This window comes from Saccopteryx leptura, chromosome 5 (assembly GCF_036850995.1).
Source record: "Saccopteryx leptura isolate mSacLep1 chromosome 5, mSacLep1_pri_phased_curated, whole genome shotgun sequence".
Lineage (NCBI taxonomy): Eukaryota > Metazoa > Chordata > Mammalia > Chiroptera > Emballonuridae > Saccopteryx > Saccopteryx leptura.
Window position 1 is genome coordinate 15,580,966 of NC_089507.1, and position 25,024 is coordinate 15,605,989.

The following is a 25,024-nucleotide window of genomic DNA, read 5'->3' on the forward strand; positions in this document are numbered from 1 at the left end:
CTGAGTACATTAAGGTGGTTCTTGATGGAATCAATATTTGGACCCAAGAAATCTGACCTATAGTCCATGCTGACATCCATTATTCTGTATTTCCTTGAAGAAAGCCAAGCAGCTTGCCAGCTGACCACCCACCTTGACCAGTGCACAAGTATGCTAAAAAAATTTCATTTATTATGTCTACCTGTCCACAGGTCTATGGCAGGGGGTGTTGCATGGCCTTTCCTGGCCACAGCTGGTTGAACTACCAGAACTCTCCATCTAGAAACAGGCCAGCAATTGATAATTTGGCCAAATGCAAAAGCAGGACAATAAGGTTTCCTTTTTAAAAAATTTTTTATTTATTACTTTTGTGAGAGAGAGACAGAGAGAAAGAGAAGAGAGAGAAGCAGGAAGTATCAACTCATAGTAGTTGAGTCTTATATGTGCCTTGACCAGGCAAGCCCAGGGTTTAGAACCAGCGACCTTAGTATTCCAGGGCAATGCTTTATCCACTGCGCCACCACAGGTCAGGTAAGATTTTCTTATTAAGGAAGGTGAATAAGAAAATGCAGAGATAATATGTTCTTAAACAATGGGAATAAGGATTGAGACAAGAGAGACTCCAGGATGGTTGCAATTATAATTGTACTATCTGTTTTATTAACCCACATTGAATGTACCGTTACACTTTCTCATACTAAAACATTGATCTTTTCTTCTATGATATTATTTCACCATTTTTAAAACTTTAAATCATTTAAAACTTTAGATGTACAGAAAGAGATTAATGGAACAAAGCATTAGTCTGAAATTATTGTAGCCATATTCTGTCTTTGTTTAAAATCTATCCCAGGTATTTTGTTGATGTTTTCAATTCTTTCCAAGATGTGAATCTTGTCACAACATTTATTCATATTTTCATAAACACCAGAACTAATTTGGTTCATAGTTACTTCTGGAGGCCCTGGTAGGGTTGACTTAGAGTATAGCAGATGCCTTAAAGAAAAGAGAAGGAGGGTGAGTCAAAGAGATTGAGATAGAAGAGTATAGGAAAGAGAGGAAGAGGCTCTTCCAGCCCCACTTTCTAGCTATTTCCCCTGAGCCTAACCATCTCCTTTCTCCTAATGTTTAGTTTTCTCTTTATCTTGCTCTTTCATCTCCTGAAGACCAAATCCAACTTTGTTATTTTTTTTCAAGATTGCTGTTGTTGTTTTGGGACCTTTGTGGCTCCATATACATTTTTGAAATATTTGTTTTAGTTCTATGAAATACCCCACTGGTCCTTGATGGGAATTATGATGAATCTATAGATTGAATTGGGATTAAGAACAAAGTTGATATCAGTAGAACACTACCTGATATTAAACTACATTACAAGTCCATAGTAATCAGAACAGGATGGTACTGGCATAAAAACAGACATATAGATCAATGGAACAGAATTAAAATCCCAGAAATCCAGAAATAAGCCCATACCTTCATGGTGACTTAATATTTGACAAGTAATACAAGAACATATAATGAGATCATGATACTCAGGAAAATTGGACAAGTGGTTGCAAGAAAAAGAAAAGAAAAAAATGAAAGAAAGAAACTGGACCACATTCTTACACCATTCACAGGAATAAACTTAAATTAAAGAATTAAATGTTAGACTCGAAATCATAAAAATTCCAGAAAAAAACATAGACATAAAATCTCAGACATTTCTCAGAGCAATATTTATTTTTTATATATCACCTCAAATAAGGCAAATAAAAAACATTAACAAGTGAAACTACGTCAAACTAAAAAGTTTTCTGCACAGCAGAGGAAACAATCAGCAAAAAGAAAAGACAATGCACTGAATGGGAGAACTGATAATCCACTGCTATGAACTGATACATCTGCTAAGGGCTTAATATTCAAAATTCAGAAGGAACTTATAAAACTCAATACCAAAACAGTAAATAAATAAATAAATAAATAAATAAATAAATAAATAAATAACAATTCATTAAAAAATTAGCAAATGTCTGGATACTTCTGCAAAGAAGCTGTATAGATGGCCAGTGGACATATGAAATGCAAATTAAAAGAAAAGTGAAATATTCCTGAACAGGTGGTTGCACAGTGGGTACAGAGGACCCAGGTTCGAGACCATGAAGTTGCTAGCTTGAGCTCAGGCTCATTTGGTTTGAGCACGGCCCACCAGTTTGAGCCCAAGTTGCTGGCTCGAGCAAAGAGTCACTCAGTCTGGTTTAGCCCCCCACCGTCAAGGCATACATGAGAAAGCAATCAATGAATAACTAAGATGCCACAACGAAAAATTGATGCTTCTCATTTCTCTCCCTTCTTGTCTGTCTGTCCGTCTTTCTGACTCTCTCTGTCTCTATCACAAAAAAAAAGGAAAGTGAAATATAACCTCACACTTGTCAGAATGGTTATCATCAATAAATCAACAGACGACCAGTGTTAGCAGGGGTGTGTAGAAAAGGGAAACCTCATACACTGTTGGTGGGAATGCAGAGGGGTGCAGCCACTGTGGAAAGCAGTATGGAGTTAACTCAAAAATTTGAAAATGTAATGGACTTTTGACCTAGCAATTCCACTTCTGGTTATATATTTAAAGGAAACCAAAATACTAATTTGAAAGAATATGTACACCCTTATGTTCATTGCAGTGTTATTTACAATAGCCAAGATTTGGAAACAGCCCAAGTGTCCATCAGTAGATAAGTAGATAAAAAGCTGTGGTACGTTTACACAACAGAATACTACTCAGCCATAAAGAGAAAGAAATCTTACCCTTGTTACAGCATGGGTGGACCTGGAGATTATTATGCTAAGTGAAATAAGGCAGTCAAAGAAAGACAAATACAGCATGTAGAATCTAATGAACAAAGTAAAGTAACAAAACAGAAACAGAATCATAGTTACAGAGAACAGACTGACAGCTATCAGAGGGGATGGAAGTTGGAGCACTGGGTGAAAAACAAGAAAGGATTAAGCACATTACAATAAGCCTTATAGACACAGACAGTAGTGTGGGGATTGCAGGAGAGACAGGAGGTAGGGAGAGGTGGAGGAGGCTAGGGGGGATATATAGATGCTGATGGATAGAGACTTGACTTGGGGTTGTGAATGCATAATGCAATATACAGATGATATATGATATTATAGAATTGAATACTTGAAATCTATATAATTTTATTAAACAATATCACCCCAATAAATTTGAAAAAAAAAATTTTTAATGAAAGACCAAATCCATTTCCTATAGACACTAAAACACATCTTTTCAGGGGCCATACTGTCCTATCATCTTCCCTGGGGATACTCTCACCAAAAGGCTAGAATAAACTTAGTCTTCTGTCAAGTGGAATAGAATCTGATACAAAGTGTGGAACCATTATTATGCAGGAACCTTCATCCATCAGTGTCTGTCGAATGTTTAAAATGTGCCTAGTTCAAACTAAGATCTGCCCTAAGCATAGAGAACACACTGGCTTTCAAAAACTTAGTGCAAATAAAGGAATTTTTTATAATCTATCTGTTTAAACATAGTACTGATATTAATTCATTTGTTTCTTTTTATTTATTTTTTGATGTGGTGAATATGTGCCTTGCATTATATTTATGTTGGGTTGGCCTGGTATAGAAGTTGATAGCAATCATATTTTACTTTTTTTTTTTTTTTTGTATTTTTCTGAAGTTGGAAACGGGGAGAGACAGTCAGACAGACTCCCGCATGCGCCCGACCGGGGTCCACCCGGCTCGCCCACCAGGGGGTGACGCTCTGCCCCTCCGGGGCGTCGCTCTGTCGCAACCAGAGCCACTCTAGCACCTGGGGCAGAGGCCAAGGAGCCATCCCCAGTGCTCGGGCCATCTTTGCTCCAATGGAGCCTAGGCTGCGGCTGCGGGAGGGGAAGAGAGAGACAGAGAGAAAGGAGAGGGAGAGGGGTGGAGAAGCAGATGGGCGCTTCTCCTGTGTGCCCTGGCCGGAAATCGAACCCAGGACTTCTGCACACCAGGCCGATGCTCTACCACTGAGCCAACCGGCCAGGGCCATATTTTACTTTTTTTATTAAAATATTAGACTTGCTACTGTTGTTAATATAGGCACTTTTAAATTATATGAAATATTTACCAGAAAATTGGTCATTTTGCTTTATAAAAGTTCTGACTGGAAGGTATTATATGCAAATCAAAATTATGAGAAATGAGTCAGCAGAAACTCTGAAGAAAGAAAAATATATAGAACAAGCCAAGGGTCAGGAACTCCAGCTGCACAGAGAAGAGATGACAGAAGAGAGGTGAGCTCAGAGGAATGACTGACCGTCCTGCCTCCCAAGCAGAGGGCAGACATCCCCCACCTCCTCTCCAAAGGTCCTTACCTTGAATCTGGAGCTGTGCTTCAGTTTCTATCTTTCTGAGGCTCAGCATGGATACCTCTATGGAAAACTTCCCATTCCCGGTGGCAAATACTTCTCGTCTTTATTAAGCACCTTCACCATACAAAACACCCTTCCTTCATTTGGGAATCTAATAGTGGACAAACCAAGCAGGTCTCTGCTTACACTGTGGGGAAATAAACCATTGTTCTAGAAGTAATCAGTATTTGATAACCGTGAAACAATAACTGAACAAGAAAAACTGACGGAGTGAAGGATCTCTACAGGCTGTAAAACAGGTTGATGCTGCAGAGGGTTTTTGTCAGGAGATAGCTACTTCTTATTCAGAAAGTGACAGTTGAGCTGAGACCCAGAAAGTGAGAAAGAGCCAGTCATCTGCAGGGACTGCATCAGGGAGAGAAAGGGAGAACATTCCAAGCAGGAGAAACAGCAGGTGCAATGTCCCCAAGGCAGAGAGATTTCAGTCTGTTGGAGAAACATGTGATTGTGATTGGAGGGAAGGAAAATGTGTGAGATGAGTCAGACAGGGACCAGGTCTAACAGGACTGTGTATGCAATTTGAACTTTATTCTGAGTGTACTGGAAAGCCACTGAAAATTTCTTAAGCTGTGGAATGATATCAGCAATTAGGAATCTACTTCAGTGGTCCAAGCAAGATGCAATAGAAGCTCTGATCTAAATAATACCTGATACATTGGAATCAACATAGTCTAGGATTTTATCATTTTAAATGGGACTTATTGGCCCTGGCCAGTTGGCTCAGTGGTAGAGCATTGGCCTGGTGTGCGGGAGTCCCGAGTTCGATTCCCGGCCAGAGCACATAGGAGAAGTGCCCATCTGCTTCTCCACCCCGCCCCCTCTCCTTCATCTCTGTCTCTTTCTTCCCCGCCCGCAGCCAAGGCTCAGTTGGAGCAAAGTTGGCCCGGGCGCTGAGGATGGCTCTGTGGTCTCTGCCTCAGGTGCTAGAATGGCTCTGGTTGCAGCAGAGCGACACCCCAGATGGGCAGAGCATTGCCCCCTGGTGGGCATGCCGGGTGGATCCTGGTCGGGCTCATGCAGGAGTCTGTCTGACTGCCTCACCGTTTCCAACTTCAGAAAAATACAAAAAAAATGAAAAAAAAATGGAACTTATTGAATTTTCCAAAAACAATAATATTCAGCTAGTTTTTAAAACGTTCAATTTACTTTTCATTAATTACAAAAGTTCTATACATTGTTTAAAGAAATTATGGAAATATAAATAGGAACAGAAAGTCACCCATATTTCTACCACCCAGATGAGCACAGCTGACGTCTCCGAGTGGCGGCTAATTTATCTCTCTCTACTCTGGAGCGCATGATACTATCTACCCCTATGGCCCACACCCACAGCAACCAAACTTCGGGAAACTCCGTGGGTTTCTGCCTGAATTTGGCCCCTAACTTTATCAACTCGCTCTGGGTGTAGAGCCAGAACACAGGGGGTTCCACTACTTGTGGAGGGGCTTGTGCCTGCCCCCGAGGCTCTCTGCTTCTGGGTGAGCCCTGGCCCGCTTCTGAGTCTGCCACAGGCAGCTGCAGTCAGAACCTGCAGGAGGAGGAGCCGGAAATGTCTCCTACAGCTGACTCAGAGCCACTGCACAGCGCAAACGCAGCTCCTCCTCCCCCGACCTCCAGCGCAGGCCCCTGCAGCACTCAGCCTCCCGCGCACACTGGCGCTCTCAGACTCAGGGCCTCTCACGGGGAGCTTCCGGTTTCTGCTCTCAGGGCTGTAAAAAATACATGCCCCACAGCCCCCAACAGTGTAGCCACAGGGAACCACGTGCTCCACGTGCTCGAGAAAGGCCACTCCTCTCTCTCACTCTTTAAGAGTGCTGGCAGCTCCATGGCGGTCTGAACAGAATCCTGCCCACTGCGCACAGGGGTCTTCAAACTTTTTATAAAAACCGCCCACTTTTTCAGTGCTGGTCAACCTGGTCCCTACCACGCAACCAAACAGCGCTGCGATTGGCCCACCATGAAAGCTGGACCTCCCACTAGTGGGTGGTAGGGACCAGGTTGACCAGCACTGCAAAAGTGGGCGGTTTTTATAAAAAGTTTGACGACCCCTGTAAGGCATTGGATCACTCCCATTTATTTTTTTATTTTTATTTATTTTTATTTTTTATTTATTCATTTTAGAGAGGAGAGGGAGAGACAGAGAGGAGAGACAGAAAGAGAAGAAGGGAGGAGCTGGAAGCATCAACTCCCATATGTGCCTTGACCAGGCAAGCCCAGGGTTTCGAACCGGCGACCTCAGCATTTCCAGGTCGACGCTTTATCCACTGCGCCACCACAGGTCAGGCTGGATCACTCCCATTTATTAGATTATCATGGCGGCAGGCAGGTGAACAGGCAGGGGAAAACCACTTTTCACCGCAGCAGGGAGTGAACGAGGGAGGGGGGAGTTGCCCACAAGGAATGTACCCGTAGCCTTATATAGGCTATGCACAGAAAAGTGGCTTTTTGCCACATGCTTACATCACTAATTATACAAAATGATTGCAGCGGGAGAAAACAGAGCAAGCCTACCTGTAGCCAGTTTCCCTGTAGCCATTTACCTATACTGTCTTAAAATTGCTCATCATATTCATTTTGCTATGGAAGTACTCATTCAGCCTGGTTGTACAATGAATAAAAGGATGGAGAAATTGTTGTTGAGAGATGTTCTTTATGAATCATGAAGCTGAATAAGGGAAGAAATTTTATTAAGTAATGGCACAGGTGATTGTCATGTAATTACTGCCAAAGTGGTAGCACCCAGTGCTGAAGATTCCAAGAGACCCACCTATGGGTGAATGGCTCAACACAAGGCTTCCTTCTATCCAGTAATGTTTGTTGAGAACATTCCCAAAAGTTTGTAACAATTCCAAATTACTATTTTGTGTGTGTGTGTGTGTGAGTATGTCTGTGTGTGTGTGTGTGTGTGAATATGTCTGACAAAGACAGAGAGAGCCAGAAAGAGGGACAGATAAGGACAGACAGACAGGGAGAGAGATGAGAAGCATCAATTCTTCATTGCAGCACCTTAGTTGTTCATTGATTACTTTCTAATATGTGCCTTGACTGGGGGGTTACAGCAGATCGAATGACCCCTTGCTGATGCCATTGACCTTGGGCTCAAGCTGGTGAGTTGTACTCAAACCAGATGAGCCCACGATCAAGCCAGATGGACCCACACTCAAGATGGTGACTTCGGGGTTTCAAACCTGGGTCCTCTGCGTCCCAGTCCAACGGTCTATCAACTGCGCCACCACCTGGTCAGGCTCAAATTACTATTCATGTTATATTTCACATACCCTTAGTTACAGGAGATTCCACTTATAACATTATCCACTCAACTTGTTCAAGGTTCTCATCACCCTGAAGATAGCTTGAAGTAAAATGTCCTAAGTTGGAGAAAGTCAAATACCTTGTGAAAGAAAGGTACAGGTACTTTTTCTTACCTGAAAAATCTAATAGGCTCTGTTAAAAGATGAAAATTTGAAATTAGTTACTGTTCGAATTAAACCAGTGAGCCCACAAAACTTTCTAGAAATTTTCTTATGGGTCAGAACGTGGCACCATAGCTTGTTGCTTGGCCATTTATTATTTCTCACATGAGACAAATTGTTTCATCCAAGAAGAGTTTAAATAAAAGACGTTTACTTCACCTCAGTGCATATATTACTTCAACATAGTTTTATTTTATTTTATTTTATTAATTATTTTTTTAAGTGAGAGTAGGGGAGATACAGAGACAGGCTCCAGCACACGTCCCCACTGGGATCCACCGGCAACTCCCATCTGGGGCCAAGCTTGCAACCAAACTATTTTTAGCAGCTTGAGACAGAGGCTCCACAGAGTCATCCTCAGTGGCCAGTGCCCTATGTGCTCGAACTAATCGAGCCATGGCTGTGGGAGGGGAAGAGAGAGAGAGAAGGGGCAGGGGGAGAAGCAGATGATCATCTCTCCTGTCTGCTGTGATCCGGAATCAAACCCAGGATTTCCACATGCTGAGTCCACTCTCTGTGCTGAGCGAACAAGCCAGGGCCTCAATGAAGAGTGTTATGATTGACGTCAGACAAGAAGGAGGAGGGCTCAGTAGAAATGTTAAAAGATTATGAGTGAAAAGACTTGGATTCATGTCCTGGCTTCTTCAGCTCCTAACGTTTGTCCTTGGGTGAGCCAGTTAAACAAAGCCTCAGTTTATTTTTGTATCAACTGTATTTATTCTATAAAGTCATAAAGATCAAGTTAAGCAACTTCAGCTTTCTATGAAACTCAAACGTCTTACAGAAATACCAAACGTTATTGGAGCTGGAACCACTAACTCAAACATCCTGAAGGGCCGGGCTGGCTTCCAGCTGAATGAGGGGCATCAGCTGGGCCTCTGGGGGCTCAGTACCTGGTCTAGTCCCCCTGTGGCCCGAGGGCCCAGTGCCGTCGGATACTCCTCTTCTTGTTGTCGTTAAAGAAAAACTGCAAATCTAATTTTTGTGTAAAATACTTCTTTAAGTAGTGACCGCTAAGTAAAATATATTTCAAAATAATTTTGTCGGCCAAATTAATTAAATTTGTGGGCCAGAGCTAGTCAAGTCTATTAACTGCTTTATTGTCTCCGAAGTACATGATTGCTAATATTCCTCCAACCTTCCTGTGAAGCATCTTTAGTTAAGAGTATTTACTGTACTGAGTGCATCCAATCCAGACCAAGTTTATAGTAACCAATTGTTCGGAATTATTTACACGATAAGGGTTTTGCTCTTCAGGTGGCCAATTACTTCCTATCAAATTATCAGTGAAAACCATTATTTTTGTTTCCATTTGCAGACACCTCAAGACTTTATTTTGCATTTGGTGTAAGTATTTAAATGAGAAGGAAATGAGAGCAGCTGAGGCAATTATGACCAGGACCCTTACTTGTCTGGGTAGATGAGAAGTCCTTGCCTAATCAGGCAAACTCTCCATTAATGTTAAGTCTATTAAAACCGAGGTACAGTTTTAATGGGGGTCTTTTTCAAGGATTTCATTTATTTCCTCTCTGCCTTGTGTAAGCTAGCAGGGAAAGCAGGATGGGGAAGCCTCAGGGAGGCCTCGTTACCGAAGGGACCCCATCTTTCCTGTAATTTGACTTCACCACCTTTTCTCCCCTGATTAGAACTCCGTCTTTGCTGAATTACAGTGAGTTGCAGTGGAGTCTTACTAACTCATACTGAAGACCAGGATACCTAGTGCAGATTATTGGATTCTGAGAATTAACAAGCAAGAAAACAAAGGAAGGAGAAAAATGACAATACCTAGAGGTTACTGCATCACCATCGTGTCCTTTGTTCATTTGTTTTCTTAATTACGAGCTAGTTTTTAATTAATGAGGTTACCGAATCACTGATACTAGTAAAAATTATGTCCCTAGACCTCTCCAACATTAAATATTAGTTAAAAAGTAGGTGCAAGTTTATTTGGCAGTGAGTTGAAATAAAGCTTTGGCAGAAGAGCAAGGCGAGATTTAGATTAGTACTAAATTCACTAAATTCCCACTTAATATAATAGACATTTTTTTTTTCAGCCTTGGCATCAGTAGTTGGTATTAAATATGCCTTTTGATTCTCACCCAAGAAAACTGACCAGTCCTCTGGGAAAGGCTATCCACTGCTGAAGACTCAGCGGCTTAAAGGCGGGGCCGCTGGTCGCTCACAGGGGCCGCGTGTTCCCCGGACAGCACAAGTGTCCCAGGGTGAAAACAGCGTCCTCCTCCCCAGGTTGTAGAGAATCCGAGTAGGCAAGATGGGGTCGAATGTACTGGAAATACAATTACCTGTTTTAAACGGTTCAGTATTGAAGAACTCCTTATTTTGTAGGTGGTGAAAGTGCAGTTCCGAAAGAGAGAGAGACTAGAGAGGGAGAGAGACGCCAGTGTCACACTCCTTACAACATACCTCCCTGCATGCCGGAAGATGCCTCCCAACTCCCGGAGTAGAGTTATTTATTCTTCCTTTAGTTTTCTAATGAGTGGGCTGTAAGGTAGTATGGACCAGGGCTTGGATTTGTTTTCAGCTTACACTGTGCCCACACCACCTAGCAGAGTTTACTAGCGAATTATAATCACTCAGTCAACTTTCATTAAGTAACTAGATGCTCACGTTAATGTGGACTTGCAGGGTCTAATAATGTAAAGCTGTGGACCTTTCTTTTAGGAAACCCGTATTCTTGAGCAGGCAGGAAAAGACAAGCAGTTAAACACAGTAGGATGTGTCGGTGATAGAGGTTGAATTCCGATCGCTATGGCGGCACAGAGCAGGTAAAGCTAGCCGGAGACGGTAAGGTCATGGAAGGCACCCATGCAGAGGGCAGTGGGTGAGCTGAACCTTGAAGAAGGACAAACCACTGTTCGCCAAGTGGGGTTTGGAGAACTTGCCCCAGTTCGTTGTGAAGAGGGGATAGAAAGAAACTAAAAGGCAAATAACAAACAGTTCATAGCGGGTGTTATATGCCATGTGAGCTGCTTCAGTTTCATTGGGCTGTCATCAGGAGCGTTATTAAACTTGAGTCATAGGGGACAAAATGAGAGGCAAGCAGCTCAGTGAGGAGACAGGCAGCGGTTCGGCGGAGATTGGACAAGGGCCGTGTGGGATCTGGTATTGCTGCTCTGAATACGTTTCCTCCCCTGGCAGGACGCAGGGTTTATAGAAAACTACCCATCCCCCTACCTCCGGCCTGAAGTTTGAGTGAGATGACTTCATCCTCAGCTCCAAGAATAATTCTTAATTAACTTAAGCTAATTAGCAAAGCCCACTCACTTGGCCATGGTAATTAGATTGGGACAAAGCATGTGACTCAAGTGGAGCAAATGAGGCCAGAGAATATCTGGGCTGGGGCTTTTTTGGAAGAGAGTTCCCTTCGTTCTTCTGGGAGAACTATTGACAGTGGTACTCTCTTCCAAAAGTGGGCAACGTGTAGCCTGAACACTCTCGGTGGCCATATTGTAAACAGAAAGAAAATCCACCTTCGATGTAATCAAACACGGCAGAAAACAAACATAGAGAAGTAAATTGAGCACACCTTAAATTAAGTCTACTCTAACCTGGGGGTCTGAGGGTTATGTAGAATTGTAAATTATTTTTGAAAACTATGTTATTTTGTTTCTCTGTAACTTGGACATTCCCATTTTGGAAGTATATTAACTGCTAAGAATGTGGCTGTGGCAGTGATGATCTGGATAAAAGTAGAAAATTAGATGACTTCTCCCAGTCTCTTCATTCTCGCAAGTCCTTCCCACCCTCAGTTTATTAAGAAATACCAAGCCTGCAGACAGCGCACTGACGGCTGAAGAAAAAGGGAAGAAACATCACAAGAGTCAAATCCTTCCTCAACGATCCCCTGACAGCTTGTTGCCTGCTTGCCTTTGGCTGCCAAGAATTTGCTGTTTGCTTCTCACTTCCCTCATCCAATCCACACTGAGAAGATAACGTGCCCAGCGAGCTCCAGACAGAAAGCTGAAAGTGGGCACACAGCTCGCTTTGAATGAAAATAACTTCCTCGTGTACAGTGGCCTCTGCTCTCCAGGGCTGAGAACAGATTGGGTTCTCTTCAGCCCCCGGTCCTGAGATTTCAGCTAATGGCTTTGGTGTTTTGCACAAGCCACATGCCCCTGGCTTTAATGTTGCCACTGTGGATGAGAGCTTGTCATGTTGTATAATATTACACAGTTACTCCAAAGCAGCTTTCTGGCTAAGTGACAGCATTTGATATGTGTCTAACATTGACAGGAGTGGTGACTTTCAAGTGTTCTGTTTATTTCAAGTAGAAGGGAAGCAGAGATTTTTAAATAAAATAAACATGTGCAAAGGAAACTTCCAGTGGAGGATAGTGAAAAATGCCAAGGGCGGCAATACCTGATCTGCTATTTTCTAGCTGCGGACAACTGGGAAAGTTTAGAGACGCGCTATCTGCCACCATAGAATGGAAATGATGATCATGCTCACCTTGAAACATTGTAATTTTATTATCCAATGTGCCTAAGTGTCTAGTGTGATGCCTGGCTCATCACAGACAATCATGGTACACATGTTAATTGGGATTCCCGCCATGCCCATAACCTCTTCTCAGTGAACAGCTACATTCTAGCACTTAACTCTGTGGATCTTTAAACAACATTGTTTTAACCATAAGGCTAAGCGCCCTTGGTCACAGATGATGACTCCATCGGTAGCCAGGCCCAAAACACTGTCAATCAAAAGAGCCTAATTAAGTAAATACTTACTACTGTTTTTATTCGAAGGCTTAGATAAAGAAACAAGAAGGGGAAAAAAGAATAAATGTTAAATAGAAATAGTTGTCATTTGTTATACCCTGATAATTTTCTGCGTAATCCATTTAGTCATTTACACATTTAAAAAGATGTATTGAATTCTTATAATGTTGATTTAATTTTTAAAAAAATGCAGGTTTTGTACTTGTGGAGTTTTCAGACCCTGTTGCATTAAGCAAATAGTGAGGAAGAGTCATTTTTAAGCTAACACCTGAAGATGAAAAAATTGCTTACTCCCTCCCCTCATGTAGATAATGGCTCAAAAGCCATTTTTGGTGAGTTCTTGTCTAACCCACTATATTGGTCAGGCTGAGCTAGATAATTTGGTGGTAACAAATTAACACCAGGTTACTGACAACACAACAAACAATTTTTCTTGCTTATCTTGTGGGTCCAGAGTGGGTTGGTCAGGTGGTCTGTGCCCAACGCAATCACCGAGGGAGCCAGGTTGATGAACACTATCTCTTTTATCAGCATTATCTGGAACATGTGGCTCCTACCAACTCAGTGTCAGAGAAAGAGTGGCCATAGAGAATGCACAGCCTCTTAAATTCCTAAACGGAAGTGACCACATCACTTTTACCACTAACTCATTGATCCAAACCAGTTACATGGCCCCATCGAATAGCAACAGGCTGAAAAGTCATCTCAGATACCAGTGAGCACAGAGAACTAGTAATCAGTACTAGACCATCTCACTTAAATTGTATCTCCAACACTAATCCTCCCTATTCATTCACTGGGTTGCCTTTTCTTGAGCCTTTATAACTATCTAACAGGCTAACTTGAGACAATATCTCCTAACTCGCACACAACCTTGGAAAGGGAAAGCATGATTAATTATCTTGTACACTGATGAATCCATAGCACCTACAGCAAGGTTTGGCACAGAGAAGGTACTCAGTAAACACCTTTTATATGCATGAATAATGAGTGTTGTTGGTGGCAAGCATAAGTGGTCAAGAGCATACGAAAGACCCTGAGACAGGCAGGAATATGTCTTGTTCTAGAAATTGGGAGAAAATAAATAAATAAATAAAAGCCTAGTCAGAGCAGAACGGGTCAGGTAAAAAAGTGGCCCAAGGCTAATAGGGATTTTCTCTAACGCTTGCAAGGTAAGAGTCGGCATGTTCCTGGGAAACAAAAGCTGAAGCTCAGAAAAGTTAGCTAACTTTTCCAGGGACACACAGCTAATAAGTTACAGATCCAAGACTCAATCTGGGGTCACGCATGTTGTGCCCTCGCATAAAAGGAATACTTGCTGGGCTGACTCAAGCTCGCCTATAATTGCAAGAAACTGGACTCATAAAATAATTCTGACATGGCCAGATGAGAAATATTTGGACAGCGTTAGTTAGATACCTATCAGTTGAGGCACCTCTTCAGTAAGGCCTGATAGGTTCCACATGATTAAAATATGTTCCTTATTAAGTCTTACTAACATACATGTGTGTCTTGATACACACTAGGTAAAGCTAAAAGTTTAAAATTGAAACTCAGAGTCCTGGTATTAAATTAGTTGTTTGAGCCTAGTAAGAAAAACAACTTGATCAAAATAAAATGGGGAAAAGTATAATAGAAAGCCCCCACAATTAGCATGAGTGCCAAGGAGAGGAACACGAAGCCACAAAACAAATGGGAGGAAACGTCACATTGAGACTACCCATACTCACAAAGTAACAGTGGTTTCGTTCTGTAAACTTTTCATCATTCACCATCCAGTGGCAAAGGCAGAGCCATCTACCTCAGCTAAACTCCAGCAGCTGTCTCACAGATACCTGAGTGAGTAAAAGAGTTGAGTTTTTGTATGCTTCTGAATTTGAGAGTAATTTGTTACCCAGCATTATTATGGCAATAGCTGACTGATATAGCTAGTAAGCTATCCAATCGAGATACAAACCCAGACAATTTGACTCATAAACCAATCTCTTAGTTACTGTGCTGTATAACCTTCCTTGGGAAATATCATATATAGATTTACACTGAATAAATACAAAATTAGAGTAAGTACTGGTGTAGCTAGAAACCTCTATGTTGGTGTCTCTGCCTTATTTATTTATTTATTTGTTTATTTATTTTACCACAACCTTATTTTAATCCATTAGCCTTAGTCTGTATGTTTTGCTTCTGTGTTTGTTCCATGCTAGTCTCCAAAGGGCAATCTATTTCCTGGGTTTTGTGCTAATGTATACAGTACAAAGATTTTCAGCCTCTCAGGCAGTAATATCTTGAAGTTCTGTTCCTAACTCACAAAGCTCAGCAGGTAAATCTTTACTTCTCTCCCTGCTTCCTTTTCTGTCTCTGCCCTGAAATCTTACTTCACAAAGCTAGGTAAACCAGTAAGTACCCGAGCTCAGAGTGTCCTGTGAATAACTGGTGATAGTTCCTGAGTATCTTGGATGCTTCTTTGCTCTACTAACAAGTGGGGGGTTTTGTCCTCTTTGGTTTGAGAAGCAAAACTGTGCCAAATAATCTTTAAAAAGATTTTCCCACTACTCACACACTCTTTCTATCATAACTGTTTCCTGTGTGTTACTTAGAGGTCACTGCATCATCAAAATGCTGCCTTTTCCTACCTGGTCTTGGTTATAATTCTTTCATGCCCACTCAAGCACGGCCTAAAGATTGATATTAGCACCTTCCCCTCATGTCTCCTCACATGCCACTGACTCTGTGTAATCAACGATCCGATGATTAGCTACAGGCAACTCACCTTGCGTCATTACTACCTGGAGCGGGGGAAGCACTGAGGAATCGATGGTGTTTGAGCATCAATGCTGATAACCGCCATCTACTTAATATCCTGCCTTGGATACATTCATAGAGGAAGACAGTAAGAAATCCACAACTGATTTGTCTAACACAAGAAGAAGGTTAAAATCATACTATTAGCTATGCCTAAAGAAGAAAGAGGTTTTGATTTCCTGAGAAAAGCCCTTGGGTATGGTAAGAACTGTATCTTCCATGTTCTTACCTTTCAGGTAGTGTCCATGATTTTTTTTTTTCCTACATGAATATGGCATGCTGGGACAGATGAGATACAAGCTGATCCTGGTCCTTTTAGCTAGATAAACAACAAGCCCAAGCTAAGTTTGTCCTGCTCAAGTTCTTGCTCAGAGAGTTTCCTGCTCTGTGGCTTGAGAGCAGGGCCTTGCTCAGAAGATGCGAAGGGCTGCAAGCGCTGGGAAAAACAAACCAGAAAGATCCAACCATGTGGATCCGCAATATTGGGCCCACCCTGGTCCCAGGCAAAAGATAAAACTAGGCATCAAAATCCTGATCTAAATGGGTATAGAAAAAGCGTAGGAGTTGGCTACCTTAAGGTCATGAAGTAAAGATAAAAACCACCACCTGCACTGAGGACAACCTCTTTCAGACAGTGATTCCTATAAGCAGAAGCCCTTCATAGAGCCACCTACAAGGTTCTAAATTTCTTGTCCTACTGCAACTACTTTTAAGGCTGGGCAGGGTCTTTAAAAATGCCTAATAAGAGAGAAAGAGATGATACTATACAGAAAACTATGAAGCTTAGACAGGTATAAAATGTTTATAAACAGTATGCTACTCCTTATGCAACAAAAGGATTGAAAGAGTCCCAATTCTTTCTACCCACAAATCCCTGGGTACAGCAGATATAAGTTTCTACTAACCTCATATAACATCAAAACCAAGTGATTAAGTGCAAACAGTGGAACTTGTCTGGTTGCTACCTGCTGTGAAAGAAATGACCAGTCAAAGAGTAATTCTCAGAACTTGAGGATTTGAGTACTTCTAGGTTTTGGGGGGGTTTTCCTTCTAATTATGAGTCATACTATATCTTAAGTCTCCCTGAGTAAAATGAAGAGGAAATGTACAGAGAAGACTTGAACCTGGAGGCTGGAAATTCTGGGTTCTTGTTCCAGCTGTCACTCACCGGGGACAAGACGTCGGCCAAGCACCTTCACTTTTCTATCCCTCAGTTGGTGTATCTGCAGTGGGGGATCGTACCCTTCCTCCATCCTACCCAGGAGACCAATCACTAGCAACCACCTCTGCAGCCCTTTGCAACTGGACGAGGTACTCTTGATGCAGCGACTTACTTGCCCCTTAATACAAACCCTCCAGGGAGAATCCAGTTGGCAGTAACCCCCACCCCCTCAACTTCCAGCTCCACACTACATGGATCTGAAAACTGAGAGGCAGACGAACGGAGGAACTTGCTGAGTAATCGAAGGGGATTCTCATCTCATACTCAAATTCCAAATCTATTGCTTTTCCCTCACACCACAAAAGTATCTGTAGAATGTGAATATATTTTCGCTTTGTGATCTGGGTCTTCAATGGGTTACATTCCATTTTCCAAATTCTATTTTCCTGTTGGGTATGTCCAGGCAGAAAACACAGTCTTGGTAAGATGTGGACACAGCCCATGTGTCCACTGACGGGTGAATGGATAAAGAAGTTTGGTACATATGTACAATAGAATACTACTCAGCCATTAAAAAGAAGAAATACTGTCATTCTTGACAACCTGGATGGATTGTGAGGATGTCATGCTAACAAAATAAGTCAGACGGAAAAGTACAAAAACCATATGATTTCACTCGTATGTGGACTATAAAACAAAAAAAAGTGAAAAACTAGCCAAACAAAACATAAACAAATTCATAGATATCAGAATGATGGTTACCAGAGAGGAAGGGGGTGGGGGAGGGAGGACGAAATGAATAACAGGGGTCAAATATATGGTGACAAAAGGACACTAGGCTTTGGGTGGTGAGCACATAATAGAGTGTACAGGAATCGAATTATAATGTTGCACACCTGAAATTTATGTCATGTTATTAACCAATGTGACCTCAAATTTATGTCATGTTATTAACCAATAAAAATAAAAGGATGCAGTCTTGGTTATGGGCCCATGTATATCCCTACAAGAAGAAAGGGCTGCACCACCCACCGCAGCAGGGAAACCGATCAAGAAAGGTGCCACAGCAGAGCTCTGCCCCATGAAGGTGGTAATGCACGGTGAGGGGGAGTTTTAGAAGGAACACTAATGGTGACCATTTTTATCATTAGCCCTAAGTGACAAAGCAGTACAGTGCCAGGTGAAAATCCATTAGACTAAAGAGATCATCTCAGCTGGGCTGCAAGGGAACACTTCATCTCAAAGAAACACAATTGTTGGGCTCTAGGGGCAGAAGCAATTCCTAGAAATGAGCCCTCAAGAGGCCGGTTTAGGCTGTGTGTTGTTCAAGGTGAGTCCGTCTGAGTCAGCCACATCTTGCCAGTGAAGTTCATGATGAATTCTGCAATGTCGCACGCAGAGGTTACGGAGTAGGCACTTTTGGATAATGGGGAAACTTTGCATCAGCTGAGGGTCAGCGAGACAGAGGAAGATGAGGGTTTGCCTGACCCTCCCATCAGCCCCTAAAGGACCAGGGTCAGGAGACAGCCATTTGTGCAGGGTGGGTCTGCACTGCAGGGAGGGGCCAGGCCACGCCCCTCACCGGGCAAGTGTGAGAAATCTGTGCTGTGAGTGGAGAATGACCCAGCTTCCTGACACCAGATGGCCTTGATGTGGGTACGAGCTGTTCATAAGCGTCGTCTGCCCCTGAAGTCCTTAGTACTATGAGCGTTTGCTGTTCTGCCGCCAGAAAGAGGAAGGTCCCATGAAAGATGAACTCGAGCACAATCCCTCACTCTGAGAAAAGCACTGGAAAAGGAGCTGCCCCATCAGCTCAGTGTCCACGTGAGTAGCCAGGTGACTGTCTAGATCAGGGGTCGGGAACTTTTTTGGCTGAGAGAGCCATGAATGCCACATATTTTATTTATTTATTTATTTATTTTTTAAAGATTTTATTTATCCATTTTTATTAGAGAGAGAGAGAGAGGAAAGAGATAGAGAGAACAGGGGGAGGAGCAGGAAGCATCAACTCCCATATGCGCCTTGACCAGGCAAGCCCAGGGTTTTGAAACGGCAACCTCAGCATTTCCAGGTCGACGCTTTATCCACTGCGCCACCACAGGTCAGGCAAACGCCACATATTTTAAAATGTAATTCCGTGAAAGCCATACAACGACCGTGTACGTTATGCAATATCCAATAAAAATTTGGTATTGGCCCAGAGGACAGCTGTGATTGGCTCCAGCCACCCTCAACCATGAACATGAGTGGTAGGAAATGAATGGATTGAAATACATGAGAATGTTTTATATTTTTAACGTTATTATTTTTTTATTAAAGATTTGTCTGTGAGCCAGATGCAGCCATCAGAAGAGCCACATCTAGCTCATGAGCCATAGGTCCCGACTCCTGGTCCAGATAGCCCCTCTCACCACACTGTGTCATTGGCTTGGGGACCCCCAATGTGTCTTAGAGAGAAAAAGTTACCAGGCGAGGAGTTCCCTGAATCACTGAGGCAACGTCACCAACCTAGGTCGTTAATTAAAACAAAGGCTAAATCTAAATTGTCTTTTTTTTTTAAATTAAATTAAATGAGATGTAATTTATACTGATTTATTTTTTCTTTTCTTTTTTCGGTTTGGTTTTGTCGCCGCTTTCACAGAACGATTCCAGGGCCGCTTTCCATCAGGGCATTTCATTAACCGGTGGAATTTAAGTGACTTAATTGATGTAGTTAAAGCATTAACTTTGCTGTTAAAAAATAAAACGACTCAGGGCAAACACACGGTCATATTGTCATTACCGAGCACAGACTGCAACGTGCCAGCGCGGGAGCTGCTGCAAAGCGCAGTTAGACACGGTCCGTGTCCCAGGGGCATGCGGACCCAGCAAGGTTGTTATATGGTATTCATTGCAATTTGATGAACTTCATTTATCTAGACAGCCACTTATTTAGGATGAATTGGAACCTACTGAATCATCTTAATTCAGAGGCTTCTGCTGCACCATGGGTCTGCAGCGGCTATTAAACTTGGGAAGATTCGGCAGCCATGACACAATGAATGTATTATCCTCACAAAATTGTCTGGGTGTGATGAATCATCAGCTTTATGGACAGGTGTTGGGCGATACCCCCTATCACCTTCCTTCCCTCCCCCACCCCCACCCCTCAAGTTCTTGAGTATGATATCAGGGCTGCAGTCACTGTTACTCATCTTCCCAATAAAGAAGTTATCTGTCACAGATGATGCTATTTCCCCAATAGCACAATCATTCAATTCTTAGGGAACAAAAAAAAAAAAAAAAAAACCCAAAAAACCACACAGCCTGAAACCCTGATACAAGAGGAGGGTTCCCCTAGGCACTGAGTTCTCTGAAGCGATGAGTTAATGAGGAGAGGAGAGTCCTCTCTCCGTAACAGACACAGCCACTTTGTGGCATTCTCCTACTAATTGAGAGTAGGAACTCCCGTAAACTACACTTGGAGGATTTGTTTGGATTATTTACAAGGCCAAGGGAGGGAAACATGCAAATCGACGAGACTTGCACAGAGAGCAGATCTGTTCACAGAACAATTGTACTTTCTATTTATAGACTGCAGGGCTTTTTTTCCAGGCAAGGGGTAGGTAGGATTGGAAAACAATCTCAGGGTTGTCACCCTCCTGATTCTTGGCTTCTTCCTAAATTCAGAGACATTTACAACGTGTAGCCCAAGCCTGTGGTGCCTTTGATAATGAAACTTAAAGCTTGGAAACTAAAAACCAAACAGGAGGATCTTATTCCAAAAAATTATTGCAACTTTAACCTTCTCAGAGTTGAAAAAATACTAAGGGCATTGCATAAGCCAGGGTTCTCCAAAGATACAGGCAATCAGAACAGATAGATAGATAGATAGATAGATAGATAGATAGATAGACAGATAAATAGATGATAGATAGATATAGAGATATTCATACATACAGATTTATTTTCAGGAATTGAATTGGTTCACACCGTTATGGAATTATAGATGTTGGCAAGTCTGGCATCTGTGGGGCAAGCAAGCTGTCAGGCTAGAAACTTCAGGCAGGATTTTTCATGTTACCATTTTGAAGCAGAATTCCTTCTTGCCCTGGAAACCTGTTTGTACTTTTAAGGCTCTTGATCAAATGAGGCCCGTTTACATTATTTACTGTTCCCTCTGATTGTAGATGTTAAATACCTCCACAGCAACACCCAGATGAGAATTTGACCAAACAACTGGACATCACGACCCAGCCAAGCGGACACATGCAAGTTAACCATCACCCGTATCAGCTCGGTTGTCGACGCTTATCCCATGAACTTCATCAAACAATTCTTAAATTGGCAAATACAAAGCCAATAGAATCTGCATTCAATGGGGAGAAAAACGGGTCATCTAACTTTGTCTGCATCACAGCTTAACCAACAAGTTATTTGCCTTTGAAACATGTTACACAGTTTTGCGTTGATGTCAATCATTTTGTTGAAAAATGCATGTCTCACGTTTCTATAAACCAGGTGCTGGCAGGTGACGGCCCATGACTGACTCTGACCCGCTGGCCATCTTTACGTGGCCCGCAAGCTAAAGATTTTCACATTTCTAAATGGTTACATTATAGTTACGTAAGAAGTTGTGCACTGAGAAATGGTTAATATGGTAAACTTCCTGTTATCTGTGACTACAACATGTGCACACGTACATTATGCAAAAGCCTCCATAATCTTCTAGATTTTGCCTCTAAAATAATGTACCATCTTACCCTTGAAAAAAAAATGTTGCCAACCCTTATTTTAAATCAAATACTTTCTCATTGTGGGAAGATTTAAGTACCCATTCAGTTACATGGAACATTATTGTAACAAGTTTCTCTAATTCATTTCGTAATCTCTTAATTCCACAAGAAGCATTAAAAATAATAGCTTTCTTGTTTGTGTTTTAACTTAAAATCCTATCTTTGTAAAGCAGGTTTTTAAAATAAAATATATTAGTATTTCTGCTTTTAAACAAAAGAAGCCTCACTTACGGTTAATAAAAGCAATCAGGCAGCCGAGTCCGGAGGCCGGCCGTAGTCTGGCTCCTCCCAGCCTCCTCTCTTAGGAATATCCCCTCCCCTACTTCACTCCAGCCACAGGAACCTTGACTTGGTTCCGTAAACACTTCCATCTTGTTTCTACCCCGAGTCTGTCCACTCCCTGTTCCCTCGGCCTGGGTATACTCTCCGCGGAGCTTCCCGCCCACGGCTGCCTTCTCAGAATGCAGTCGTCAGCTCCAATGTCACCTGCTGCAAAGCCACGCCCTCCCTGGCCATCCTCCTGACCCACCAGCCCTGTGCGTTTCTCCATCTCATTATTTTATTTTAGTTTTTATACAGTGCTGTCTGGAATTATTTGTAAATGTATCACCCTCCATCCACAGAATGCCAGGTCGAAGACTGGGCAAGGCTTTCGTCTGCCTTCTAGAGGGCTGCAGCCCAGTATCTGGAACGGGTCATGGCCACAGAAGATGTTCAATCAGTACTTGGGTAGTAAGCAAGTAGGAAGACAGGACACTCACCGGACTGAGTTAATATATCATTGTCTCTAGGGATTGGGTCTTCCAATTAAATTATAATTAACTGGCTAAAAGTAGCCTAGAAAGTACTTAATCTGACCACCCATTTAAAAGCATTGAGGACTCAACTCAGGTAAAGTTCTAAGTGCTACAGGTACAATAGTAAAGAAGAAAAACAAGGTCCTTGCATTCAGGGAACTCATAAAATAATACATCAGAAACAAAGAAGTTTGAGGTAATGCCATATTTTCTTCTTACCTCAAATACTTTTTCAAACTATTCTGAATCATTATGTCCTGGCTTTACTATATCACAGTGCTTCCCTAAATATGTAGGGCTTTGACACCATATCGATATTAGCCACAAATATTATAAAGATTTAGGGTAAAAATTTAAAAACAGAAAAAAAAATTACTCTGTGTGCTATAAAACACAATATAGAGATAAGTTAGTTTACAACACTCAAACACACTGATCCTCAGACTTCATGCCTACTGTTTTGATCTCAGAGAGAAAACATTTCTATCTAAAGGTACTCATGATGCTTCTTCGCTGGTTCAGATTTTCTACATTCAGACATTACAGCTCATCTTGACCCAGGAAGGGGACAGTGAACATACCTACCTTTACTTCCATCTTTTTGTGCTTCTTTTTTATTTTATTTTATTTAATTTTTTTTATTTTTTATTTATTTATTTATTTTTTTGTATTTTTCTGAAGCTGGAAACGGGGACAGTCAGACAGACTCCCACATGTGCCCGACCGGAATCCACCAGGCACGCCCACCAGGGGCGACACTCTGCCCACCAGGGGGCAACGCTCTGCCCCTCCGGGGCATCGCTCCGCCGCGACCAGAGCCACTCCAGCGCCTGGGGCAGAGGCCAAGGAGCCATCCCCAGCGCCCGGGCCATCTTTGCTCCAATGGAGCCCTGGCTGCGGGAGGGGAAGAGAGAGACAGAGAGGAAGGGGGGGTGGAGAAGCAAATGGGTGCTTCTCCCATGCGCCCTGGCTGGGAATCGAACCCGGGACCCCCGCATGCCAGGCCGACGTGAGCCAACCGGCCAGGGCCTTTGTGCTTCTTTTTAAGAGCTTACTTCATAGTTTAAAGGTGGCCAGGCCCCAGTGTTGATTTTTAAAGCTTCAGGTAACCCCCCAAACTCAGGGTCCCTCTCCCAAGAGTAAGGGTGGATGAGAAAACCCAGCAAAGAATCAGTAACATCTCAGAACAAGAATGAAACATTGAAGTAGAGACACTGGACCCATAGGATGTGACTGGGTGTTGGTCAGCTTCATAGAGAATTTTGTAGGTTTAACTTGGTCAGCGCATGTTTATTGAATAGCAAAACAGCAACAACAAAAAAAACAAGTAAAGTCTTACTTGATAAATCTTTCTTTATGTTCCTGCCAATATCTCTATGGGTATCTTATGACCTTGTCTTTTGGAATGTATCCTTACACACATTCACACACACACACACACACACACACACACACACAAAGTGAGATCTCAGGTCTTTTATTTACTTCCTCATAAATTGGAAAATAAAATGTGCATTCCAATCAGACTTTAACATAAAATTGAGAGAAGATGTTTTTGTTCTTGTACATTTTACATGTCTATAGTGACTGTGAAACTATAAATATAAAATACATATATTTTCCCCTACCATCAGGAGTGAAAGTGACAGGCTGTATCTGTAACTGTCACGGAGCTGAAATTCAGGAAACCCACCAGCACTGTACCACGGATCATCTTTGACCTTGAGAAAGAGACTTCACTTCTGTGATCCTCAGTTTCCTCATCTGTGAAATGAAAGTGTCTTGTAACAACATTTCTAATCTGCTCACTTCCAACTGTAGGTTCCACTGTAAAGTTTAGCTTAGAAAAATAAATATAGCTTTTTGTTTCATTATAATAAGCATAGCCAATTTTAAATAAGGATGAACCAGGATTTCTTGTTTTTTATTTCAAGACTGACACTATAAAATGTGTCAAAACATGAAATTGCACCCCTTAAATGTATGTTGCTATTGTATGTATATGTTTACTTGACTTTACTAAAGCTCTGATTTAAAAAAAATAAAATGAATGCTACTTTAGCTCATTTTCTATAAATAAGGAAATTAATAATATTTTGGAGGAAGAGAAAAGAATTGACATATTTTCATATGGCTATTCTTTTAAGCTACTGCTCAGGCAAGTGAAAAATAAAAGCTTCCTTCTATAGCCACTCCTATTGTGTAGCACCAAGTAGCCTTGTCTATGCAAATGGACTGCTTTGAGACAAAGCTCCACCTTGATGAATTCTGTTGACCTGTTCGACATTTTTTTTTTTTTTTTGAAGCTGGAAACGGGGAGAGACAGTCAGACAGACTCCCGCATGCGCCCGACCGGGATCCACCCAGCACGCCCACCAGGGGGCGACGCCCTGCCCACCAGGGGGCGATGCTCTGCCCCTCCGGGGCGTCTCTCTGTGAGACCAGAGCCACTCTAGCGCCTGAGGCAGAGGCCAAGGAGCCATCCCCAGCGCCCGGGCCATCTTTGCTCCAATGGAGCCTTGGCTGCGGGAGGGGAAGAGAGAGACAGAGAGGAAGGGGGGGTGAAGAAGCAAATGGGCACTTCTCCTATGTGCCCTGGCCGGGAATCGAACCTGGGTCCCCCGCACACCAGGCCGACACTCTACCGCTGAGCCAACTGGCCAGGGCCGCTGTTCGACATTTTTTTAACCACCACTTGAATTCAGCCAGTAAACAGCTATGCACTGTTTTAAAAATAACCAGTTGTTCCGATCTTCACCTCCCTACCCCCTCCCAGCCTGGAGAGTTGCCGGGTACAGAGACTGTAGGCAGTGAAGGAAGGCAGGTCTCTCTACCTACCCACCAAGGGTAAGCACCCTACTCAG

The 25,024-nt window shown here is 42.4% G+C and overlaps 1 long non-coding RNA gene across 2 annotated transcripts in view; it reads right to left on the bottom strand.

Annotated features, from left to right (window-relative positions):
- The window catches only part of LOC136405661 (uncharacterized), an 86,811-nt gene extending 62,891 nt beyond the window's left edge, over nt 1-23,920 (bottom strand). The window contains exons 1-2 of one of the 2 annotated variants that reach the window (XR_010751552.1): nt 23,789-23,920; nt 14,355-14,459 (exon numbers count right to left, since the gene is read on the bottom strand). This is a non-coding gene — a long non-coding RNA (uncharacterized lncRNA). The remainder of the gene's footprint in view (nt 1-14,354; nt 14,460-23,788) is intronic. The other variant, XR_010751551.1, reaches the window with a different exon arrangement.
- Nucleotides 23,921-25,024: the final 1,104 nt, after the last annotated feature.